The 25034-nt window shown below is 50.8% G+C and overlaps 1 protein-coding gene across 2 annotated transcripts in view; it reads right to left on the bottom strand.

Moving 5' to 3' along the window:
- The window catches only part of HPCAL1 (hippocalcin like 1), a 122028-nt gene that overhangs the window by 15952 nt on the left and 81042 nt on the right, over positions 1-25034 (bottom strand). For both annotated transcript variants that reach the window (XM_061210448.1, XM_061210447.1), the window contains exon 2: positions 16389-16475. The gene's annotated coding sequence lies outside the window, so the exon portion shown is untranslated. The remainder of the gene's footprint in view (positions 1-16388; positions 16476-25034) is intronic.

Here is a 25034-nt window from a genome sequence, read left to right as displayed (position 1 = left end):
CCATTCACCAAACTGGTGCCACCTCCTCCCTCCTGCAGTGAACACACCCCCAACTATGTGGTCCTCAGCCACGGGGGCTTACTCTGCCCTCCAGCTGGGATCTCTCAATTGAGTGGTGCAGCCTCACCCTAGAGCCAAGGTCACTGCTACTTGAATCTTCAGGGGACGAGCGCTTTGAGCTGCTTGCCCAGTGGAGGAAGGCAGGTTAGTGGATCAGACATAAATGAGCCTCCGGGGGAAGAACAAGACAGGGAAAGGAAGGGGAAATGCCCGAGAGGATGAGCGTCTCTCGACGGACTCTGATGATGCAACAGGAAAAGGACTCGAGGCAGGACCAAAACCAAGGCCGCGTGATTTTTCTTAATGCTGAAATTGCCATGCATGTCCAGCCGTAGGTGAGTCCCATGTTTCTACAGAGGGTGCTGGATGCCAGGCCAGGAGCAGGGCCAGCAGCACCTGGCGAGAGGTGGGCCTGAGTGAGCCAGGTGGGAATCCAGGTGTGCAGTCCTGGCCACAGAGCCTGGGGCTTCCTCTGCCCCACCTGGAGCCTTAGTGCCTTGCTTTGAAGGCAAATTTGAGGCTTATGGTGGCACAGCCCCAAATGCCAGGCTGGAGTGGGGAGGGAAATTTGTTCCCTTTTGCCCACAAATGTTCCCGAGGCCCACTCTGTGCCGGGCATGGAAACACCTGGATGAACAAGACACAGAGACCCTTCCCAGGTGCCCCCAGCACACCCACGAGATGGGTAACGTGTAGAACGAGGCTGACTTAAGAGGGTCCAGGAGTGCCGGAGCCGAGCTGGCCTGTCCCCCGTGAGACGGCTGGGAGGCCTGACAGTGCAGGTCTGAGCCAGGCTTAAAGGCTCAAGAGTTCTCCAGGTGGGCGGACAAAGGGAACAGCGTGTGCCAGGGCAAGGAGGCCCAGAGAGAACCCACCCAGTGCCACAGAGGCTGGGACGTGCGCACTGAGCATGACTGCAGAAGAATGCCAAAAACGCAATGCCGACTGCAGAGGAGATGGTCAAGGGGAGCGACAGGAGGGGTTGGCACAGGGGGTGATGCCCCCCAACCCTCCCCAGAAAGAGCCCATGCCCCAGGAAACGCTCAGAATGAATCTCGTCCAGGAATCAGGACTCAGGACTCTATCACTGTTCTATCGAACGATAAAAGCTCCGAGGTTGAAACAAACAAACATATAAATCACACAGCATCTCCTCAGGGACCCAGAGCCGGCCGCAGGCTGACTGCTCTTTTGAAGGAAACCTAAGAGGCCACGGCAGGCTGGACACCGTCGGCTGAAGACAGGAACCGGTCTGAGATTTCAGAAGCCACTCCCTCCACTCCCAGCCCCGCCACAGATCTGCTCCCACTTCGGTCAGCCCTGGGGGGGGACAGAGCTGGCAGAGGGGCCACCACCTCAGCTGGCTTATTACGCATGGAGGTTTGGGACACCGGCCCCTGCACATCTTGGAGTAAATTCCTCCCGGCTGCTTGGGCCCAGCTGGCTGCGGAGTGACTCACGCAGGCCAAGCCCGCGTGGGAAAGACCCGCAGGCAGGCGGCACAGTGAGTCTGCAATTCCACTCTGATGCTCCCGGCCGGGATGTGAGCCGCAGTCTTTCCCCGAGGCAACGTCCTCCCAGCAGGAGAGGAACCGAGGAGAGGAACTGGCCCAGCCAGTGGGCCAGCACCCAGCACGCAGTGGCTGGACAGGCAGCTCCCGGGAGGCCTGGGGCGGGGGCTACTCGCTGGGCTTTAGTCAGGCAGTCCCCTGTCTCAAGGCTCCAGACTAAGCCTCTGATGCTCCTCTGTAAAGGGGACCGAATGCCAGCCTCGGGGGCTGCAGTCGGGATGCGGACTGTGTACAGAAGGGACCCCCCCCCCCGGATGGTAAATGGCCAGCCTGAGTCTCCTCCCAGGACCCACTTCTCCAGCCTTTTGGTCTTGGCTGTCTCTGAGCTTCTCTGGGCCTCAGTTTCTCTGGCAGTAAATGGGAATAATGGTCCCAACCTGTTGGTTTCACAGTGTAGTTGTGAGGATAAAGGGAAATGAAGGCTGTGAAAGGGCTTTGACAAATTTAAGCATCAGACAAATATATGGAGGTTATATCACAGCTTTTATGACAAAAGAAATGCGTGATGCGCTTGATGAGCTTAATCACAGTATCAAACAGAGCCAGGCTGGGAGGCTGGAGGCTGCAGGCGGTCCTGCACTTTCCCGCCGACCCTCTCCCTTGCATGCCCGACACAGTGGTATTAAACCCTGGGCCACACACCCAGGTGGGCAGAGGGCCTGGGATCCCAGCGGCTCAATACATCCAGCGGGGGCAGGGCCAGTGAAAATCCAACTCCTGTTCTTCAAAGAGAAAATGAGGGAAAAGGATGGGAGAGACCCAGTCCCGCAACAGCGGCAGAGCCTTGGGCTCACACTGCCCAAGGCAAGTTCGGCTCCAGCCTGAGGACCCGGGGATCAGTGCAACACGGACACCACGAACCCCCATCCCGAGGAGGTGAAGGGCTCTCTCCAACAGCAAGGTGTCTCCTGAGGCTTCTAACTGGTTCAGGTCCACTTAAACGGGCACGAGGATCCTCTTTACCCACGGGACAGGCTCCCTGAAGGACAGGGCACTTCGCAGATACTGAAGGAGAACGAGCCCAGAGCAACCCCTGCGCTCCCGGGAGGCCGGCCGCTCAGATCTGTGCTGGACAGGGCAGCCCTCGGTGGGCCTGTGACACACCTGTGCACACACACACCATACTGCACACACCACATACATCTCACACACACACACCCCACACACATAATGCCCATAGACACACCATGCATAGACACCACACACATCACATACACACCACAACATGCCACGTATCACGCCCTACACACATCACACACACACACCACAACATACCACGTATCACGCCCTACACGCATCACACACACAACATACCACGTATCACGCCCTACACACATCACACACACACAACATACCACGTATCACGCCCTACACACATCACACACACACCACAACATACCACGTATCACGCCCTACACACATCACACACACACAACATACCACGTATCACGCCCTACACACATCACACACACACCACAACATACCACGTATCACGCCCTACACACATCACACACACACCACAACATACCACGTATCACGCCCTACACACATCACACACACACCATACCCATCACACACACACACACAGAGCACGCCCCTTTCCTCCACACTGGCGTGGTCCCCACCACTGACTGTCTGAAAGCCTCGATCTGTTCTCTGGCTCCTGGTACTGGGACGGAAATCAGACTCAGGCCTGGCGGCGGAGCGGGCGGTGCTCTCGGGTGAAGGCCTTTCCTACACAACAGCGTATGGAATGGCTAGGATTTCACTCCTGGGAATTCAATTATCTCAGAGAAAACAGTATGGGCCGTGCTTATCATTCCTGCATTCGTGCCACCTCTATTTTATACACCTACTAAACTCGCAGATATTTTATGCACCAGGAGGACCTGACGACGGGACACGTGAGCTGTGCCAGAGCCGGGCTCTGCGGGGGCAGAGGGGCGAGTGGGCCTCCGAGCTGCCATCCGGGGAACGTCCACCCAGTGGAGAAGGGTCGGAGCAGCATTCCAGGGGAAGTGAGTGTTCAAGGCGGCGTGAGGGTGTGAACATGAACAAGGCCGGGGAGGTGGGCGGGGGGCCCAGGCAGCATCTCCACTTCAGACACTCACAGGCCCGAGCTTCTGGGGAGACCACCGCCAGCAAGTACCCATCCAGGCCGCACAGCTGGGCCTGCGACCTCTCCAGGCACCTTCCTGGGCAATGACTGGCCTAGCAATACAACAGTAGCGAACAGTGTAGAACAGCGCGGTAGAGGACACTGAGGAACAAAAGGACAAGTGCAGGGTGGGGAGGGGAGAGGCAGCTGGGGAAGGAAGGAAAAAACACCATCAAATGCTAGGAATTCAGACTAATTACAAATTTGAACTGCCCTTTGGGTAAAGTCTGAGTCAAAAAATACCTGAAAAAATGTCTCTGAATTCTTTTTCAGGCAAAGGGTAAGGATTGGAATGTCAGAGAGCTGCGAGGTAGATGGCGGCGTTTGCAGTGAGCAGAAAGGAATCAGTTGTTATTATTAGCACAGCCGCCGACGTTCCCCCTCGGGGCAGACTCGGGAGGCCTGGGCGAGCTTGGGTTAGTCACCAGTCTCACAGCTTTACTTTCCTCATCTAAAAAATACGAGTTTGGACAATGTGGCCCCCAGGCATGTCCCACTCTAAAAAACGTCTTGGAGTCTATCCCCAGTGGAGGTCTCCACAGCACCGGAGAAATTCGCCCACTTGGCTGGAGTGTGTGTCCCTCTCCCCGGGATCCCTGGGAAAAGACCCGTTCCCTTTTTTCCCAGCAGGTGGTAGAAAGCTAATTTCTGCCAGGTTCCTGCCTGAGTGATGACTCAATTCTCAATCCGTGGGCCCTAAATGAACCCTTCGCAAATGTTGAATTCCTGTGCCCCAAATGAATGAGGTTCGGTCACATTCTATGACGTCTTGGGTAGAAACAGAAGAAATGTCATTCTAAACATTAGACTTGAGGTGTTTTCAAGAACCATGTGGCCCCCCTGGGGTTTTGTGCCGGTTGACACAGGGCTCCGACCTCAGGGCAAGGTCCACTCTGCAAGGTGCTGCCCACGGCAGAGCCCCTGGAGGGATGGCTCCCGCCGAACGCTGCCTCGCTTCACTTAAGTGCGGTTCAGCACACCAATCCCCATTTTTTGTGTGTGTTTTTTGAAACTTGGAAGAAAACTTCCAGTGAATCATCTCATCTGCTATTTGATTCATGTTTAATGTCTTTGGAGAGAAATAAAAACAGTAAGTCATTCTTCCTAAAAGTGGCATCAGCCTGGCCAAGACACACAGATGGTGAGGTGCCAGCTGCCCCTTGGTGGGCCCAGGGCTAAGGTCTTGAGCTGTCATCAGAGACTGTATTTACAATCAGAGTGAAGACAGCTCATAAACGTGGCCCTTTGCCATTTTTATTCTTTAAATCACAGCACCAGAAGCCACAGATTCTGCAGGGAGAGCTGGGGCCAAAGCACAAACTCACACAGGAAGTGTCGATCAACACAGATTAACTGAGCACCTACTGCGTGGGAATCATTGGGATACACAAAAGTACAAGGTGCCCCCAAAGCTCCTCCAGTCTAGCTGGGAAGGAAGGAAGGCGTGGAAGGCGTGAATTCCTCTTTCCTTTTCTACTCTGAGTTAGTTCCTACTCTAGCCTAACTCTGAGACAGCACGGTGCTGGAGGTGTGTGGGGAGCTAGGGGGGCAGTGGAAGGGGTGGCAGAAGGGGGAGGGAAGGAAGGTGGCATTCCAGGCCAGGGCCCAGGGGTCCTTCCTTGACCCTTTTCCCCAAAGACATAGAGCTGAGTTCCAGTTACTCAGGGCGCGGCTAGGAATAATCCACAGCCAATTAGCACAGCACCTGACACACACACACACACACACACACACACACACAGGATGGACGCGTAATTGGTGAGAGGAAGCAAGGAAGAGGGAGAGAAGGCCGGTGACGAGGGCGCCCCTGGCAGGCAGCCCCAGCTCCTCCGCGGGCCCAGCAGTTCAGTGCATCTGTAGCCACGGAGCGCTGTCCAGCGTGCCCGAGAGCCCGCCTTCCTGGCCCTCCAGGTATCCGAATTGTCCATCAGAGGCCTTCTGACCCAGATGTTCTGCAACATCAGTGGAAGAGCCAGTTTCCTGGAGACCCTCTGAGGTCCTAGGAACAGCCACCAGAGCTACCGTCTGGTAAGCATGCCCCAGGGGTATTTCTAAGCTAAAAATGTGCACTTGGGGCCTGACAAACCCAAGAAAATTTGAGGGGTCCACAGGAGAGAAAATGTGAAATCTGGGCTGTCTCAGAAATCATGGCCATGGGCCTGGGACCGCGCCGGGTGCCTTGGGAGGTGAAGTAAGAAGGAGCAGCGTGGGCTCGACGGGAGAGGTGGGCGACAGCGGGGGAAGAGCCGAGTGGGCTCAGGCTTGGCTCAGGGGCCCCGCCAGGGGCCAACAGGCAGCGAGACCTCGGGGACATTGCTCGATCCTTCGTTTGTTCATTATGAAGCCTCCCTCTCTGTCCCACCCCTTGGGCGCTGAGCAAAGACTGACCAGCAGGTGCCCTTCCTTTTACCCCTGCCTTTCTTCTCATGCAGAAACCTACCCAGAGCAGAAGCTCAGGGGTGCCAAAGACAGCGATTCCCTTGCCTGGGGCTGGTCGTCCTGCAGACAGGCCAGGACAATGGCCCCCATCTCTCCACTGATTGCGTAGTGGATGAGAATGCCAAGACAAGTGGTACGTACCACAGTGTGTGTGCGTGTGTGTGCACACGTGAGCACGCGTCTGCCCACGACGCTCGTCAGGCAGGACCTGCCCCTGCGGTTGAGGGTTGAAGGAGACGCCCACAGGAACTGACATTGCCAAGTCATCGCTAGTCACTCTAAAAATAACCCTCAACGTGCAACCTAGGAAGGATTTCCCTTTCGTGGTGCCCCGCCTCAAAACCACAGCAGCTTCCATTCTGCAGGCCACTTCGGGACGGGCAGGTGGACAGTACGCAGAGGAGAGGTTAGCCCGGGGGCATGTCTCTCCTGGCTCCTGCAGAACCCCTGGTCTCCATGTCCCTGTTCATCTACCATCTTACATAGCCATGGTTAAATCTCTATGAGCAACAATTATCTTTGAAGTGTGTGCAGAAGTCCACCATGCAGTGCGATTTCGGCTGCACTGAGATGCTTCTCCTTGTTGGATCATGGTTGTGAGTGTCCCACTCCTCAGGCATGATCTACACCCTCCCACCTGTCCGGCTCATCTCCTAGCCCCCCACTTGTTCATCCCCTCCAGTGACACTGATCTCCTTGCCACTCCTGAACACCTCAGACATGCTACTGCCACAGGCCCTTTGCACTGGCTCTTCCTCTGATATCAAATTTCTCCCTCGCTTCCATCAGGTCTTGGCTCAGGGCACTTCTGAGTGAAGCCTTCTGTAAGTCCTCTGTCCAAAACTGAAGCCCCAACAAACATTCTTATCCCCTTTCCTACCTTATTTTTTCTCTTTATTTTACTGAATTGTCTCTCTCCCCCCAACTAGAATACAGAGTTCCTGGGGCCAGGTTTTATTCTAGTTGCTTCTCCATTGGAAGCCCAGAGCCTGGAAGCTCTAGTGTGTGTGATCGGTACATGTTTGTCGAGGGAATGAATGCATGATTGCTGGGGGGGGGGAGGCTGGGACTCGCAGCCATAGCACGCAGGTGCCTCTTCTCCAGTGCCTGGAGCAGGTGGGCCGAGATGGAGGATGCAGGGGACACACTGGCTTGTCTATCACCAAAGGCAGAGGGACAGAGAGAAGGGGTCCTGCCATTTCCCATCACTGACCCAGCACATCCTGACCAAGGATGTTCCTGTGGCAGAGGTGCCATCTGCCCCCCAGAGCTTCTGATCTCTTGGTGGTAGGGGTGGAGGGGTTACTGAGTATTTGCCATGTGTGCACTGAAATACCCGGGGCCTCGGGATGGGAAGAGACACCACGGACCAGCTCCTCTGCCCCCTTTGGACCCCTGCACCTGCTCCAGCTCCTGATGCCTCGCTACTAGCCTCAGCAGGACTCAACCTGGCCAGGCACCACCCTCACCCCGTGCACCTGGGCCCACCCGCCGACCTCCAGCTGGGCATCTGTATGCAGGTGATGTCCAGGTAAGGAGACCCAGACCCAGCTCCAACAGGGCTGGTGAAAGGAGTTTGGACTAATGAAAGCAGCACCTTCCACGTGAAGCTATGTCTGTTTTCTTTGGGGAGAAAAGCCCAGAGACGCACTCACTAATCTGTCTCCTGAGGCAGAGGGCCCCGCCTGGGTCTCTTGTTCCGCCCCAGGGAATGCTTTCACTGGGTGAACAGGGAAGATGAGAGAAGGAAGGATGGGGCAGTGGGAGAAACACCCCTCCGTCAGGAAGTCCACACCCCAGTGTCCAAACAAGAGAGGCAGGAAAGCCCCACCCACGGGATGCGGGGAGGAGAGAGAGTGCTCGGCTGGTGCCGCGGCATCTGTGCCGGCGTGAAAGCAGCCACACCCGGGGTCTGCTGGGGCCTGTGTGTCTGAGCTGCCAGCTCACATCTGGTGGGAGCCCCCAGATGGAACCGGCAACCTGGCATCTGCCCTCAGACACACCGGTCGTCATGCCGGGCACCCAGCGACCTCGGAAATTAAGGTGGTGACACTTCAGCAGGCTTGGGGTCCAGATCTCAGCCTCATGGCCGAGCGCTAAAGGTGATGCCTTCTGGGTGGGAAGATGAGAATTACAAAGCGGCATCCTCTGCTTCTGAGGGCGAGAAAATTCCAGACGTCCTGGGAGGGCTCTAAGGCTGGCTCTCCTGGGCTGGGCATGGCCAGGCAGGGCTGAGCCTCCAACAGCCGCTGCCCCAAGCCCTCCCCCCACTTCGGGAACAGAGCCCACATCCCTGGCCTCAGTGGTCGCTCAGAGCACTGGGGGCGGGCAGGGCAGGGCTGAGGACGAAGGGCAGTCACTGTACTAACTACTGGACAACTGGGCGGGAAGGCGGAGGAGCTAAGGGACCACCGAGCCTCCTTCTACCCCCACGGCACCCGGACCCAGCACCGCACCGGACACTATTCTTAGCTCTACTCTTGTAACCACCCCAGGGAGGGAGGTGTGATTAACCACCTTATGGGTGAGACTGGGGGGAGGCTAAGTGGCCTAGAGGGATCTGAGTGCACAGATCCAAGGTCAAAGGCCTTTGTCCCACCCACCAACTGGTTCCTTCCTTCGGGACAGGACTGAACACTCAGCTAGAGAAGAGCAACGTGCAGCCCGTAGGGCAATAGGGATCACAAGGGAGCAATACAGAGTGCCTCTGGGCACAGGTGACAGGCACCGGCTCCGCCCAGGGTCAGGAAGGCCTGGGAAGGGATGGGATGTGTGAAACGGATACAAGGGGAAAGGTGGTGCAGGCAGAGGGCAAGGCTGAGCAAAGGCCCGGGGGCTGGATGCCACCTTCAGACGGTGCAGGTGCCCTGCTCTCACAGAGCCTCCCTCACACCCAAAGCTTGAGATGAGGCCGGGAGAGTACCGGATGCAAACAGACGAAGGGCTCGCAGGTCTTGCTAATTACCTTGCACTTTGCCCCTTGTCTGACAGGAGAGCAGGTGGGGTACAGCGCTCCAGGTTTGGGGTTCAGACCAGGTTAGGGCCCTACCATGCAGGAGGACAGTAGGGTGAGGGGGCTCTGGGCGAGGAAGAGATTCCTGTGATCAGTTTGGGGAGACGGGAAGGGCAGCAAAGGCGGGGGCTGGAGAGAGACGACTGGGAAGAGGGAGGTGGGTGGGAGAAGGGGGCGTTTGAACCCAAGCTGTCAGAGGTAAACGATGCGGCTGAGGTCCCGGTGTGGCCATGGGAGGGGGTTGGGTTGACAGGGTGAGAAGGGAGGGGAGGGGAGGCTCAGCACCGGGACCCTTGTGCCTCTGGGAGGATGGGGTCTGGGTGGAGGATGACAGGAGATGTGGGTGGAGAGGGAATAGCTCAGCGGCAAGAGCCTCAGCGACCAGGGGCCCCTTCTTAGTTAGAGGAGGGAGGACTCGATACTCATTTCCCACTTTGTCATCAGGGGTGACAGCTGGAGCCAGCTGCAGGGTGCTGCGTCCTTGCAGACCCTGGTTTGGGGATGGAGCAAAGTCTACTCACCTGGGAGAGGGGCACCAGGCATCCTGTGGGAGGAGCCCAGGGCTGTGGGACGTGGGCTGGGAGCACTGAGGGACCCGACCACACTCACCCCTACCCTCCCCCGGAGTGTCCTCTTCAAAGTCTGCCCCTTGCCCTCAGGGAGGAGTGGAGGGCGACTGCCCCACCCACTCAGGCACTGGGAGGCTGCTGAGCTCCCAGGGCGATCCCTGCCCTCCAAGCCCCCCTCCAGGCCACATGGGTCCTCGGGGGCATAGGAGGGAGGCCGGGGAGATGAGGAGAGGCAGGTGGGAGGGGCCCTCCCAGACCCCAGACCCGAGGAGCAGGAGAGGAGAGGAGGGAGTTTGCCCCGCCCACTCGAGCCCAGGAAGCCTGCTGGGCCCCCAGGTGAGGTCCTCTGCTCTCTGAGACTGGGGTTGGGGGAACGCCTGGGCCCCTTCTGTTCCTTGAGCCTAAGCCCCACCCTGCACAGCCCCCAGGGCCTTTTCCAGCCCTGGGGGTCCTGAGCATTGGCCCCACCCACCCCCAAACCTCACCCTTGCTTAGGCCCCGCCCCCCACACCCAAGGCCTTTCCATCCAACCCCCCCCTTTTGTTTCCTTTCCCTCCTCCTCTATTTTACTATTGTGGTACTGATGTACCTTCTGGTTGTTGATTCATCTATATTTTTATTTTTACATTCTTTCTAACATAACTGTTAGTTTCCTAGTCTAATTTTATTTTTTACTTTGTTATTTTTCTCTTTTTTTTTTTGCCACCCCACGCAGCTTGAGGGATCTTGATTCGCAGGCCCGGGGTTGGGGGAAAGCTCCTGCGGTGGGAGCTCCGAGTCCACACCACTGGACTAACAGAGAACCTCAGACCCCAGGGACTATTCATTGGACTGAGCTCTCACAGAGTTCCTCATCTCAGCACCAAGACCCAGCTCTACCCAATAGCCTACAAACTCCAGTGTTGGAAGCCTCAGGTCAAACAACCAGTAAAACAGGAACACAATCCCACTCATAAAAAGAAAAAAAAATGAGACAGCAAAAAAAATATGTCACAGATGAAGGAGCAAGGTAAAAACCTACAAGACCAAATAAATGAAGAGGAAATAGGCAATCTACCTGAAAAAGAATTCAGAGTAATGATAGTAAAGATGATCCAGAATCTTGGAAATAGAATGGAAGCACAGATTGAGAAAATACAAGAAGTATTTAACAAAGATCTAGAATAACTAAAGAACAAACAAACAGAGATGAACAACACAATAACTGAAATGAAAAATACACTAGAAGGAATCAATAACAGAATAACTGAGGCAGAAGAACGAATAAGTGAGCTGGAAGACAAAATGGTGGAAATAACTGCTGAGGAGCAGAATAAAGAAAAAAGAATGAAAAGAATTGAAGACAATCTCAGAGACCTCTGGGACAACACTAAACACACCAAGATTCAAATTATAGGGGTCCCAGAGGAAGAAGAGAAAAAGAAATGGTCTGAGAAAATATTTGAAGAGATTATAGTGGAAAAATTCCCTAACATGGGAAAGGAAATAGTCACCCAAGTCCAGGAAGCACAGAGAGTTCCATACAGGATAAACCCTAGGAAAAACATACCAAGACACATATTAATCAAACTAACAAAAATTAAATTCAAAGTAAAAATATTAAAAGCAGCAAGGGAAAAACAAAAAATAACATACAAAGGAATCCCCATAAGGTTATCAGCTGATTTTTCAGTGGAAACTCTGCAGGCCAGAAGGGAGTGGCAGGATATACTTAAAGTGATGAAAGAGAAAAACCTACAACCAAGATTACTCTACCCAGCAAGGATCTCATTCAGATTCAATGGAAAAGTCAAAAACTTCTCAGACAAACAAAAGCTAAGAGAATTCACATCACCAAACCAGCTTTACAACAAATGCTAAAGAAACTTCTCTAAGTGGGAAACACAAGAGAAGAAAAAGACCCACAAAAACAAACCCAAAACAATTAAGAAAATGGTAATAGGCACATACATATTGATAATAACCTTGAATGTAAATGGATTAAATGTCCCAACCAAAAGACACAGACCGGCTGAATGGATACAAAAACAAGACCCATATATATGCTGTCTACAAGAGACCCACTTCAGACCTAGGGATGCATACAGCCTGAAAGTGAAGGGATGGAAAAAGATATTCCATGCAAATGGAAATCAAAAGAAAGCTAGAGTAGCAATACTTGTATCAGATAAAATAGACTTTAAAATAGACTGTTACAAGAGATAAGGAGGGACACTACATAATGATCAAAGGATCAATCCAAGAAGAAGATATAACAATTATAAATGTTTATGCACCCAACATAGGAGCACCCCAATACATAAGGCAAATGTTAACAACCATGAAAAGAGAAATCAACACTGCACTTACACCAATGGACAGATCATCCAAACAGAAAATAAATAAGGAAACCCAAGCTTTAAATGACACAATAGACCAGATAGATCTAATTGATATTTATAGAACATTCCACCCAAAAGTGGCAGAATACACTTTCTTCTCAAGTGCACATGGAACATTCTCCAGGATAGATCACATCTTGGGTCACAAATCAAGCCTCTGAAAATTTAAGAAAATTGAAATCATATCAAGCATCTTTTCTGACCACAACGCTATAAGATTGGAAATCAATTACAGGAAAAAAACTAAAAAACACAAATACATGGAGGCTAAACAGTGCGCTACTAAATAACCAAGAGATCACTGAAGAAATCCAAGAAGAAATAAAAAAATACATAGAAACAAATGACAACGAAATCACGACGACCTGAAACCTATGGGACGCAGCAAAGGCAGTTCTAAGCAGGAAGTTTATAGCAATTCAATCTCACCTCAAGAAACAAGAAAAATCTCAAATAAACAATCTAACCCTACACTGAAAACAACTAGAGAAAGAAGAACAAAGAAAACCCAAAGTCAGTAGAAGGAAAGAAATCATAAAGATCAGAGCAGAAATAAATGAAATAGAAATGAAGAAAACAATAGCAAAGATCAATAAAACTGAAAGCTGGTTCTTTGAGGAGACAAACAAAACTGATAAACCCTTAGCCAGACTCGTCAAGAAAAAAAGGGAGAGGACACAAATCAATAAAATTAGAAATGAAAAAGGAGAAATCACAACTGACACTGCAGGAATACAAAGGATTATAAGAGACTACTACAAACAACTATATGCCAATAAAATGCACAACCATGAAGAAATGGACAAATTCTTGGAAAGGTACAATTTTTCAAGACTGAACCAGGAAGAATTAGAAAATATAAACAGACCTATCACAAGTAATGAAACTGAAACCGTAATTAAAAATCTTCCAACAAACCGAAGTCCAGGAACAGATGGCTTCACAGGCAAATTCTATCAAACATTTAGAGAAGAGCTAACAACACCGATCCTTCTCAAATGCTTCCAAAACATTGCAGAGGGAGAAACACTCCCAAATTCATTCTAAAAGCCACCATCACCCTGATACCAAAACCAGAAAAAGATATCACAAAAAAAGAAAATTATAGACCAATATCACTGATGAAGATAGATACAAAAATCCTCAACAAAATACTAGCAAACAGAATCCAACAGCACATTAAAAGGATCGTACACCATGATCAAGTGGGATTTGTCCCAGGGATGCAAGGATTCTTCAATATATGCAAATCAATCAATGTGATACACCACATTAACAAATTAAGGAATAAAAACCATATGATCATCTCAATAGATGCAGAAAGAGCTTCTGACAAAATTCAACACCGATTTATGATAAAAAACTCTCAAGAAAATGGGCATAGAGGGAACCTACCTCAACATAATAAAGGCCATATATGACAAACCCACAGCAAGCATCATACACAATGGTGAAAAACTGAAAGCATTTCTACTAGGATCAGGAACAAGACAAGGATGTCCACTCTCACCACTCTTATTCAACATAGTTTTGGAAGTCCTAGCCACGGCAATCAGAGAAGAAAAAGGAATACAAATTGGAAAAGAAGTAAAACTGTCACTATTTGCCGATGACATGATAGTATACATAGAAAATCCTAAAGATGCCACCAGAAAACTACTAGAACTAATCAATGAATTTGGTAAGGCTGCAGGATACCAAATTAATGCACAGAAATCTCTGGCATCCCTATACACCAATAACGAAAAATCAGAAAGAGAAATTAAGGAAACACTCCCATTTACCATTGCAACAAAAAGAATAAAATACCTAGGAATAAACGTGCCTGAGGAGCCGAAAGACTTGTACTCAGAAAACTATAGAACACTGATGAAAGAAATCAAAGATGACATAAACAGATGGAGAAATATACCATGTTCTTGGATTGGAAGAATCAATATTGTGAAAATGACTATACTACCCAAAGCAATCTACAGATTCAATGCAATCCCTATCAAACTACCAATGGCATTCTTCACAGAATTAGAACAAAAAATCTTACAATTCGTATGGAAACACAAAAGACCCCGAATAGCCAAAGCAATCTTGAGAGAGAAAAATGGAGCTGGAGGAATCAGGCTCCCCGACTTCAAACTATACCACAAAGCTTCAGTAATCAAGACAGTATGGTACTGGCACAAAAACAGAAATATAGATCAGTGGTACAGGATAGAATGCCCAGAGATAAACCCACGCATGTATGGTCACCTAATTTACGACAAAGGATGTAAGAACGTACAATGGAGAAAAGACAGCCTCTTCAATAAGTGGTGCTGGGAAAACTGGACAGCTACATGTAAAAGAATGAAATTAGAACACTCCCTAACACCATACACAAAAATAAACTCCAAATGGATTAAAGACTTAAATGTAAGACCAGACACTATAAAACCTTTAGAAGAAAACATAGGAAAAACACTCTTTGACGTAAACCACAGCAAGATCTTTTTTGACCCACCTCCTAGAGTAACAGAAATAAAAACAAAAATAATCAAATGGGACTTAATTAAACTTAAAAGCTTTTGCACAGCAAAGGAAACCATAAACAAGACAAAAAGACAACCCTCAGAATGGGAGAAAATATTTGCAAATGAAGCAACAGACAAAGGATTAATCTCCAAAATATACAAATAGCTCATGGAGCTCAACATCAAAAAAACAAACAATCCAGTTAAAAAATGGGCGGAAGACCTAAATAGACATTTCACCAAGGAAGACATACAGATGGCCAAGAGGCACATGAAAAGATGCTCAACGTCACTAATTATTAGAGAAATGCAAATCAAAACTATAATGAGGTATCACCTCATGCCGGTCAGAATGGCCATTATCAAAAAAGCTAGAAACAATAAATGCTGGAAAGGGTGTGGTGAAAAGGGAACCCTCCTACACTGTAGGTAGGAATGTAAATTGATACAACCACTATGGAAAACAGTATGGAGGTTCCTTAAAAAACTAAAAATAGAACTACCATATGACCCAGCAATCCCACTGCTGGGCACACTGAGAAAATCATAATTCAAAAAGAGACATGCACCACAATGTTCATTGCAGCACTATTTACAATAGCCAGGACATGGAAGCAACCTAGATGTCCATCGACAGATGAATGGATAAAGAAGATGTGGCACATATATACAGTGGAATATTACTCAGCCATAAAAAGAAACGAAATTGAGTTATTTGTAGTGAGGTGGATGGACCTAGAGTGAAGTAAGTGAGAAAGAAAAACAAATAACGTATGCTAAGGCATATATATGGAATCTAAAAAAAAAAAAAAGTTACTGATGAACCTAGTTGCAGGGCAGAAATAAAGAGGTAGACATAGAGAATGGACTTGATGACATGGGGTGGGAGGGCGAAGCTGAGGCGAAGTGAGAGTAGCATCGACATATATACACTAACGAATGTAAAATAGTTGTCTGGTGGGAAGCAGCAACATAGCACAGGGAGATCGGCTCGGTGCTTTGCGATGACCCAGAGGGGTGGGATAGGGAGGAGGCAGGCTCAAGAGGGAGGGGATACAGGGACATGTGTATGCATATGGCTGATTTGCTTTGTTGTGCAACAGAAACTAACACGGTATTGTGAAGCAATTATACTCCAATAAAGATCTATTAAAAATAAATAAATTAAATAAAATAAATAGTTAAAAAAAAAGTCTGCCCCTTATATTCCTTTTTTTTTTTTTTTTTTTGGCCTTGCTGCATGGCTTGCAGGATCTCTTAGTTCCCTGACCAGGGATCAAACCCGGGCCCTCAGCAGTGAAAGTGCTGAGTCCTAACCACTGGACTGCCAGGGAATTCCCTGCCCCTTATATTCTCATTCGCTAATTCTCCTCAATGGACGCATCCCACCACCAAAGCACCCAGGCCAAATGACTTACCCACAAAAACCCGGCCAATTTAGGACAAGAAACCTAGATTACTGTAAGACCTGGGTGGTTCTTTTTGTCTCCAGGCTCCAGTTTCCTGACCCATCTCATGGGAGTGCTGGGCAGGCTGTCCCCCCAAAGCCCGGTCTTCCCTGTTTGTTCCGGTGAGCTGGGTCAAGTCCGTGCACGCCGGCACGTGGTCAGGACCCCATAGAGTGGTAGAGGCCCCTCAGCTTCCCATCCTCACCTGCCCCCAGGCCCGTCTGGTCTCCAGGAACACTTACCCAAGGCCGAGTGGAGGCGGAGAGGGAGCAGAGATCAGAACCTCGGAGGCCGGTCCCACGTCCTGGCCTGGGCTGCTAGACCATGCCCTGGAAGAGAGGACAGACCATCATGTGGGGTGGGGACACCCTGGCTCAGAGCAACTGGCTTTCTCTCCGGTCGGTTCCGTGCAATCTACACCCATTTCCGCATTATCTTCTCGTAATACAAGGTTCTCTCCCTCCACAGCAATGATCATGGTTTATATGCACTCACTGGAGTGGTCCTGAGGACAGGAACTGAGTAGCTCACCCACCCCGGAAAGCCCAGTCCCCCACAGTGTGAGGGCCCCCGGGGCTCCCCTTGCTCCTGCAGAATGAGGGGCTGCAGCTCCCCCGAACTGACTATGAGCTCCACAAGGGCAGGGAGGCGGCGTCTTCGTTTCTGTGCAGCTGGCTCCTGGCCCAGAGCCTGTATGCAGCAGGCGCTCCATAAATAATCCATGTTTGACAAACGAGTGCCCCAAAATGCATCACACGGACATAACTGCAGGCAGAGTGCACTTTGTTCAGAGTTGAAATTCGACCCTGCTTCACCAATATAGAGCTTCATATGCCAGTTACATTATTTAAACTCACTGCTAGGATTCCAGACGTGGAGCAGAAAAGCCACACATCTTCCCACCAGAAATTCTCACTGGAGGTCACTTACAGATTTTATATATATACATACATACACATATATATCTATATGTAACATTTTTAATAGACTTTATTTTTTAGAGCAGTTTTATGTTCACGGCAAAACAGAGCAGAAAGCAGAGTTCCCACAGACCCCCTGTCCCCCAGACACAACTTTCCCCACGTTCAGCATCCCCTCCACACACCGGGGTACATGTGTTACAATCGGTGGACCTACACTGATACATATTATCACCCCAAATCCATAGTTCACATGAGAGTTCATTCTTGGTGTTTTACATTCTGTGGGTTTGGACAAATGTATAATGTCTTGTATCCACCATTATAGTATCATACAGAGCAGTTTCACTGCCCTAAAATTCCTCTATGCTCGCCTCGTCTCATATTTTTAAAAGGCGCTTTCATGTCAATGATCTTAGCGAATTCATCTCACGACTCTGTGATCCCTGCTTTGACACTCAGGGAAATCAAGATCCGGACAGGGTCAAGGGCCCTCCACAAGGTCACCCTTGTGAAAACCGGTAACAAGAGTCGGTGGTAGAATGTGCTAGAAGCATTGTGTCTGGTGGTCATTTTATCATCCCGGCCTCCTAATAGCCCTGGCGGGGAAGGTCCATTCTAACCCCCGGTTTACAGAGGAGCAAACAGACTTGGGGACACTTGCCAAGGTCACACGCGGCTAAGTGGGACGCTCAAAATGCAAATCCCTAAACCCACTTCTGCTCTTTCCAGATGCACTTGTTAGTTACAGGGGCTTATAGGAGGCATGAGAATGCAGTGGGCAGGCACCCCCTCGGGTTAGGGGGGCTTTTGCTTTCCCGGAGCTGGAGCAGGTGGGTCCCAGGGCTGCAGCCCTCCTGGGGGGACCCCGCCCTCCAGCCATACTGCACAATTAATACCTAGGGGCCTCGCCTGGCTGCAGGTCAGTCTGACATCCGGCCACAGAGGCCCGACCATTTCCAGCCTCGTGGGGGCAGCCCTGCAGGAACATCAAGCTCAGGGATCAGCTCAGGGATGGATGAAAGCGTCCCTAGTCCACATGGACACCGTCTCACCAGACACACCCCAGCTCTCACGGGGCAAGCTCTGTGCAGTGGGGAGAGCAGAGAGGTGCGCCTGTGCTGAGTAGCCCTGTGATCTCTGCCATCCTCAGTTTCCCCATCTGTGACAAAGCGGAGGGGCTGGATCCCTGGGAGGCTGGGCCAGCTCTGATACCAGGTTTCCTAGCAGGAGGGGCCATCATTCCAGAGGCTTCTGGCTCCCAGGCTGCTTGGGAACACTCCATTAACTCAAATTGCAAATTTCCTCCTGGCTCTATCGCTAAGCCACAGGGGCTCCCCCAGCCACCAGCTTTCCTGTGACAGATAAAGATTACAGTCATTGCTCGAGATGGAATCAAGGAGCAGAAGTCATTATGCAGAAATAATTATGTTGAGTTATGTCTGGTTGCTCCTGATTTCTGTCTCACAATTGTCTTACAAATGGTCCTGCCTCTTCCTCTCCGGGACAGCAAACTGCAGAGGCCTGGGTGATTCAGACAGACCTCCTGCGCCCAATTCTACTGCTCCAAACTCCTCCTGCTGGGCGGGGCATCAGCATCGTAGGGCAAGATTCTCTGTGACGCCCTTTCCTTTCTCTGAGCACTTGGGAGAGAGGAGAGGTAGAAGACAAAAGCCCTGGGGAGGGGGCACACTCACTGACTCCCCCACATGCCCCACTGCATTGAACCCTCCTTCAAGGCCCTCTTCACCCATCACTTTCTCCTGGGGCCCTGCCTGACCTCTCAGCCCTTTGTTCACGTTAGGCCTAAGGCACCTCCCTCTCTTAGGTCTGGGGTCTCTGAGGAGTGACTCAGGCAGTGACCAGGATTGACTCATTCTTGTACTCCCAGCTCCTAGCACAGAGCAAGGCCTCGGGAGAACAGAGAGGGCTGTGTGGCTGGACTGCTTGGGCTCAAATCCTAGCTCTCCTATTCCCTAGCTGTGTGACCCTGACACATTATTTAACTTCTCTCTGCCTCAGTTTTCCAGGATGTAAAATGGAGATGATAATAATCCTACCTAGTTCATCAAGCTCTTATAAAGATTAAATGAGCTAATATACACACACACAAACTACTTGCTCATAGGAAGAACGCACTAAATGTCAACAATGACTAAAAGAGCAGAGAGAGGTCTTGAAAACATTCTTGTAAGAATCTAAGCCAACTAGAAAGACACAAACTATCGAAACTGACTCAAGAAGAAATATGTCTGAAATACCTATAACAAGGCAAGAGATTGAATTAATAATAAAAAATATCACTCACAAAGAAAAGCCCAGATGGTTTCACTGCTGAGTTCTGTAAACACTTAAAGAATTAATAACAATTCTTCACAAACTCTTCCAAAAAATAGAAGAGGAGGGAACACTTCGCAACTGGTTCTATGAGGCTAGTACTACCCTGATACCAAAACCAGACAAAGTCTTCACAAGCGAAGAAAGCTACAGACCAATGTCCTAATGGGCATGGATGAAAAGAAAAACAAACCAACCCTCAACAAAATACTAGCAGACCAAATCCAGCAACGTAAAGAATGAAAAGAATTATACATCACACCAAGTGGGATTTATCTCAGGAATGCAAGGTTGGTTTACCATCTGAAAATCAATTAATGTAGTATATCATACAATAAAATAAAAAGCAAAAATCACATGCTCGTCTCAATTGATGCAGAAAAAGCATTTGACAAATCCAACATCCCTTCATGATAAAAACACTCAAACTAGGCATAGAAGGAAACTTCTTCAGTCTGACAAAGGGTATTTGTGAAAAACTCACAGCCAACATCATACTTAATGGTGAAAAGACCAGATGCTTTTTCCCTAAGATCAGGAATGAGACAAGGATGCCCACTCTTGCCACTTCTATTCAACATTATACTAGAGGTTCTAACCAGCACAACTAGGCAAGAAAAAGAATACAAGCCATTTGAATTGGAAAGAAGAAGTAAAATTATTTCTATCTGCAGATGACATGATCTTATATATAGAAAATCCTAAGGAATCCACCAAAAAAAAAAAAAAACCCACCTTAATAGAATTAATAACATAAGTTAAACAAGGTTGCTGGATACAAGATCAACATACAAAAATTAATTGTATTTCTGTACACTTGGAATGAAAAATCCGAACACGAAATTAAGAAAACAATTCCATTAGCAATAGCATCGCATATAGTTGTAAATGTACTAAAAACCATCGCGCTGTATACTTTCTAAGGGTGAATTGTATGGAACGTGGATTATATCTCAATAAAGCTGTTTTTTTAAAAAACAGAATCCAGGCCAGTGCTCTTGTACTTCTCTACCTCAGAGGACAGAACGGCAAAGGGCAGGCTCACAGGAGCAGGGAGACAAACCACAGGGCTTCCCAGTGCTACAGCCCGGGGACCCAGTGGGGCTCAGAGCTCGTCACTGCGGCCGACCTTGAGAACCTGGCAGACTCAAATCCAGGCTGAGCTGCAAAACTGCCTTGAAACAGCCCCCTCTCCCCACAGCATGCCCTCCAGAAACATGCCGAGTGCCTGCAATGTGTATTAGGTGCAGGGACACTGGCCCAATTTTTGAGAAGCCCACAGCCCAGCGGGGTACCCGCAGGCCTGTGCCAGATGTCAGGGGTGGGCAGCCAAACACAAGCTCTAAGGATGGCTCTGCATTCAAGGAGGTGATCTGGTCCACTGGCGGGGCAGGGAGGGAGGAGTCCCTCAGGATACACCCTCGGTCCAGGCTGAAAGAGCTCAGTTCCTGAAACCACACAGGCTGCCCCGCAGGGCACTCACTGTGAATCACCACCTAAGAAGCAACAGTTCTAGGGCCATTTCTGGGGCCAGTTCCTCCTCTAGTTGCCCAGGCCTGGAGGGCTCAGTGCCCACCGTCCTTGCTGGCCAGTCCTTGGGAAAGGCAGCTACACAAGCTTCTTCCTGCCAGGGCTCGACGCCTCCTCTCGCCCAGACACAGGCCTCCTGGGCTGCCTCTGATCTGCCCGCTCACACCAGGGTGGATGTGTGCTCAAGAGATGACAAATTATTTTAATATATCCTGAAGTCCAACTTAATTCAACAGCAGAGTCCCGGTGGGAGAAAAATATAGTGGGTCTGGAGTCAAAGACGGATGGATTTTGGATTATGACTATTTCTGAGGTGACTGTGCTTTTAGGATGACTAATCCCCCCACGGTCCCCAGGTAACCAGGGCAGTGGCTCGCAGAATACTTTCACACAGACGTTTGGCACAAGACAGAGGCATTTTCTTCTACTGCTCAATTCAAGAACTGAGTTAGAGGGGCTGCATGTCCTGCAGATGTCCCCGGGGGCGGGAAAGACCACAGAACATACCGTGGAAGCCAAGACGTGCTGGTGAGACCACACAGGATGCAAGCTTCACAAAGGGGGCAGGACTGGAAAGGACATCAATGCGATAGTGAGCTAAACCCTGAGCCCTGCGTGGCCATGACCAGTACCCAGCACTAGCCCTCTGGTCACCTGGGGCCCTGGCGGCTGGCCAGCTGCATTCCCAACTTCCAGTGGGTAGTCACAACGTCTTATTGTAGCTCCTGTGTCCACTCCCACTACTTGGGTATTTGAGCTCCCGTCACAAAACAAAAGGAACCTACAATCTCCAACCATTTTGAAAAACTGTCATATTTACTAAAGATGACTACACACACTCCGTGAACCAGAAATTCAACTTCTTGATGTATTCCCAACAGAAAGTTGGACCTATGTCCACCGAGAAGGCTCACAGCTGCAAGACTTGTAAAAGTCCCTGGTGGAAACTGTCCCTGTGTCTATCCGCCATCAATGAATAAGAAACTGTAATGCGTTGGTACAGCGGAGGACCACAGAGCAATCCAAACGAACCTCAGTGACACATGACACATAGATGAAGCTCTAAGCATGACGCTGAGTGAAACGGGAAGACACAGAAGAGTACATGCTGTGTGAGTCCATTTACAAAATGGACGCATGGTGATTAGCATCAAGACAGCGGCTGTCCTTGGTGGGGGGCAATGACCAAAAATGGTCATGAGGGGGCTTCTGGGTGCTGGTGACACAGATTTGTTCATTTTGTGAAAACTGACCAAGCTGTCCACTTAACGCACGCAAGTTAAGTTTCAGTAAAATGTTAAAGAAAGGAAGCGAGGCACCCGCTGTCATTCCTGCATCCATCCCAGCCCACCCGGCAGATCTGGGGGCTTCCCGGGAGCCCCACCCAGGCTGAGGACTGGTGGTAACTGTTCTCATAGCCCAAGGACATCTCCCAAGACAGGTCCACTTATGAAATGGTGGGAAGAGAGAGCTCTGAAGTCGGGCAGGCTGGGTTCAGGCCCTGACCTCCTCCAGGGGCCCCAGTTTCCCCACATCTGTCCAGGGAGGCTGCTAGAGATGTGAGTTTTCACAAAGTGAGACCCCTGTGGACCCAGCGTCCAGCCTGCACTTCCTGAAATGTCAGCCACCCATTTATTGGACAGAAATTTACTGACGAACTACTGTATGTGCCAGGCATCAGGGATACTGAGTACTGACCAGCACTCCACTTCTCAAAGGGCTGGCTTTCCAGTAACAAGACACCAAAAGAGAAAGTAAGCGCAGATCACAAACTGCTAGGAAAAAAATAAAATGAAGTGATTTGACAAAGATTACCAGGGGGCTAGGGGTCAGGGCGATACTCTAGCTTGGATGCTCAGGGAACTCCTGAGTCAGGGACACACATGAGGAGGAAGGGACAGACTTAGGAAGGCAGCTCTGAGCAGCGTGAACAGCAAGTGCAAAGGCCCTGAGGTAGGAGTGTGCTTGGCATTGTCAAGGAGCAGCAAGAAGGTGAGTGTGGCCAAAGCATGGCAACAAGGCCAGGGGAGGGGGCTAAGAGATGGGGTCAGCAGTGAGCAGGGGCTCAGAGGACGGGGCAGGGAGTTCACATTTTTATTTTAAGCACAATTGTTGTAGAAGAGCTCTGAAAAACCAGAGAGTGCTACAAAACTACCAGGCGCTGGGGAATGGGATTATAAGATTCCCTGGAACTGAGGGCAGCAAGAAGTGGGACCTGGGCTTCCCTGGTGGCACAGTGGTTGAGAATCTGCCTGCCAATGCAGGGGACACGGGTTCAAGCCCTGGTCTGGGAGGATCCCACATGCCGCGGAGCAACTAGGCCCGTGAGCCACAACTACTGAGCCTGCGCGTCTGGAGCCTGTGCTCCGCAGCAAGAGAGGCCGCGACAGTGAGAGGCCCGCGCACCGCGGTGAAGAGTGGCCCCCGCTTGCCGCAACTAGAGAAAGCCCTCGCACAGAAACGAAGACCCAACACAGCCAAAAATAAATAAATAAATAAATAAATATTAAAAAAAAAAAAAAATCAACACTTCCTTTTAAAAAAAAAAAAAAAAAAAAAAGAAGTGAGACCTCCTTGCGACCCTCCAGGCCTCCCCCAGTGGTGGGGGGTTGGGGGTAGGGGCAGGTACTTCTAAAGGTGCTGCATTTCCTTGAGACGTAGAATTCAAGTTTGTTCACTCTTGATCCTCCGTGGGCAGGAAAGAACATAAAATGGCTCATTGCCCACTAATGAATTCCTAGAGCCTCCGGAGGCCCAGCCACCGCTCCCACTCCCCCGACAGGCTCCTGATGCCAAAGAGCCCAGGACCAGGGGCCGTAAAACCCCGGCCTGGCGTTCTTCTCAGGCGGCGTCTGAGGCACCTCCTTTTCCCGACAGAGGAGGAAAAAGCAAACCTTTGCCAACAGAGAACAATGAGGCAGCCACAGGGGAAACACCGGTAGGCCCGGGGAGGGGGGAGCAAGAAGTCCAAACCCCAGCCGGCAATTTCTATCTGGGGGCACATTCTGCCCACAGACACGCCCACCGTCAGCTGTCAGTCTCGGCCAGAGAACGAGCCTCACGCTTTTGCAGTTGAGGGGACCCTAGACACCCCGGGCTGGTGCCGGGAAGTGGCCAGGCCTCCCCCACCCCCCGTGAGGCCACCTCACCTGCCGCGTACATGGACCTCCACCATGACTTCACTTGGGAGGAAAAGGTTCAGCTGAAAAGAATAATAACAAAGAAAAACCACCCCCGTTGTCCCACCCTTTCTCTCACTTTGCAGTTGAGCAAACAAACAGCCCCGAGAGAAGGGTCTCACCCAGGCTCACAGAGCCAGGTCCCAGCCCGAAGGGTCTCACCCAGGCTCACAGAGCCAGGTCCCAGCCCGAAGGGTCTCACCCAGGCTCACAGAGCCAGGTCCCAGCCCGAAGGGTCTCACCCAGGGTCACAGAGCCAGGTCCCAGCCCGAAGGGTCTCACCCAGGCTCACAGAGCCAGGTCCCAGCCCGAAGGGTCTCACCCAGGCTCACAGAGCCAGGTCCCAGCCCGAAGGGTCTCACCCAGGCTCACAGAGCCAGGTCCCAGCCCGAAGGGTCTCACCCAGGCTCACAGAGCCAGGTCCCAGCCCGAAGGGTCTCACCCAGGCTCACAGAGCCAGGTCCCAGCCCGAAGGGTCTCACCCAGGCTCACAGAGCCAGGTCCCAGCCCGAAGGGTCTCACCCAGGGTCACAGAGCCAGGTCCCAGCCCGAAGGGTCTCACCCAGGCTCACAGAGCCAGGTCCCAGCCCGAAGGGTCTCACCCAGGCTCACAGAGCCAGGTCCCAGCCCGAAGGGTCTCACCCAGGGTCACAGAGCCAGGTCCCAGCCCGAAGGGTCTCACCCAGGCTCACAGAGCCAGGTCCCAGCCCGAAGGGTCTCACCCAGGCTCACAGAGCCAGGTCCCAGCCCGAAGGGTCTCACCCAGGGTCACAGAGCCAGGTCCCAGCCCGAAGGGTCTCACCCAGGGTCACAGAGCCAGGTCCCAGCCCGAAGGGTCTCACCCAGGCTCACAGAGCCAGGTCCCAGCCCGAAGGGTCTCACCCAGGCTCACAGAGCCAGGTCCCAGCCCGAAGGGTCTCAC

The sequence above is a fragment of the Eubalaena glacialis genome, chromosome 14, assembly GCF_028564815.1.
Source record: "Eubalaena glacialis isolate mEubGla1 chromosome 14, mEubGla1.1.hap2.+ XY, whole genome shotgun sequence".
NCBI lineage: Eukaryota > Metazoa > Chordata > Mammalia > Artiodactyla > Balaenidae > Eubalaena > Eubalaena glacialis.
Note: the sequence above shows the minus strand (reverse complement) of the source record. Positions and strands in the feature narration are given on the sequence as shown.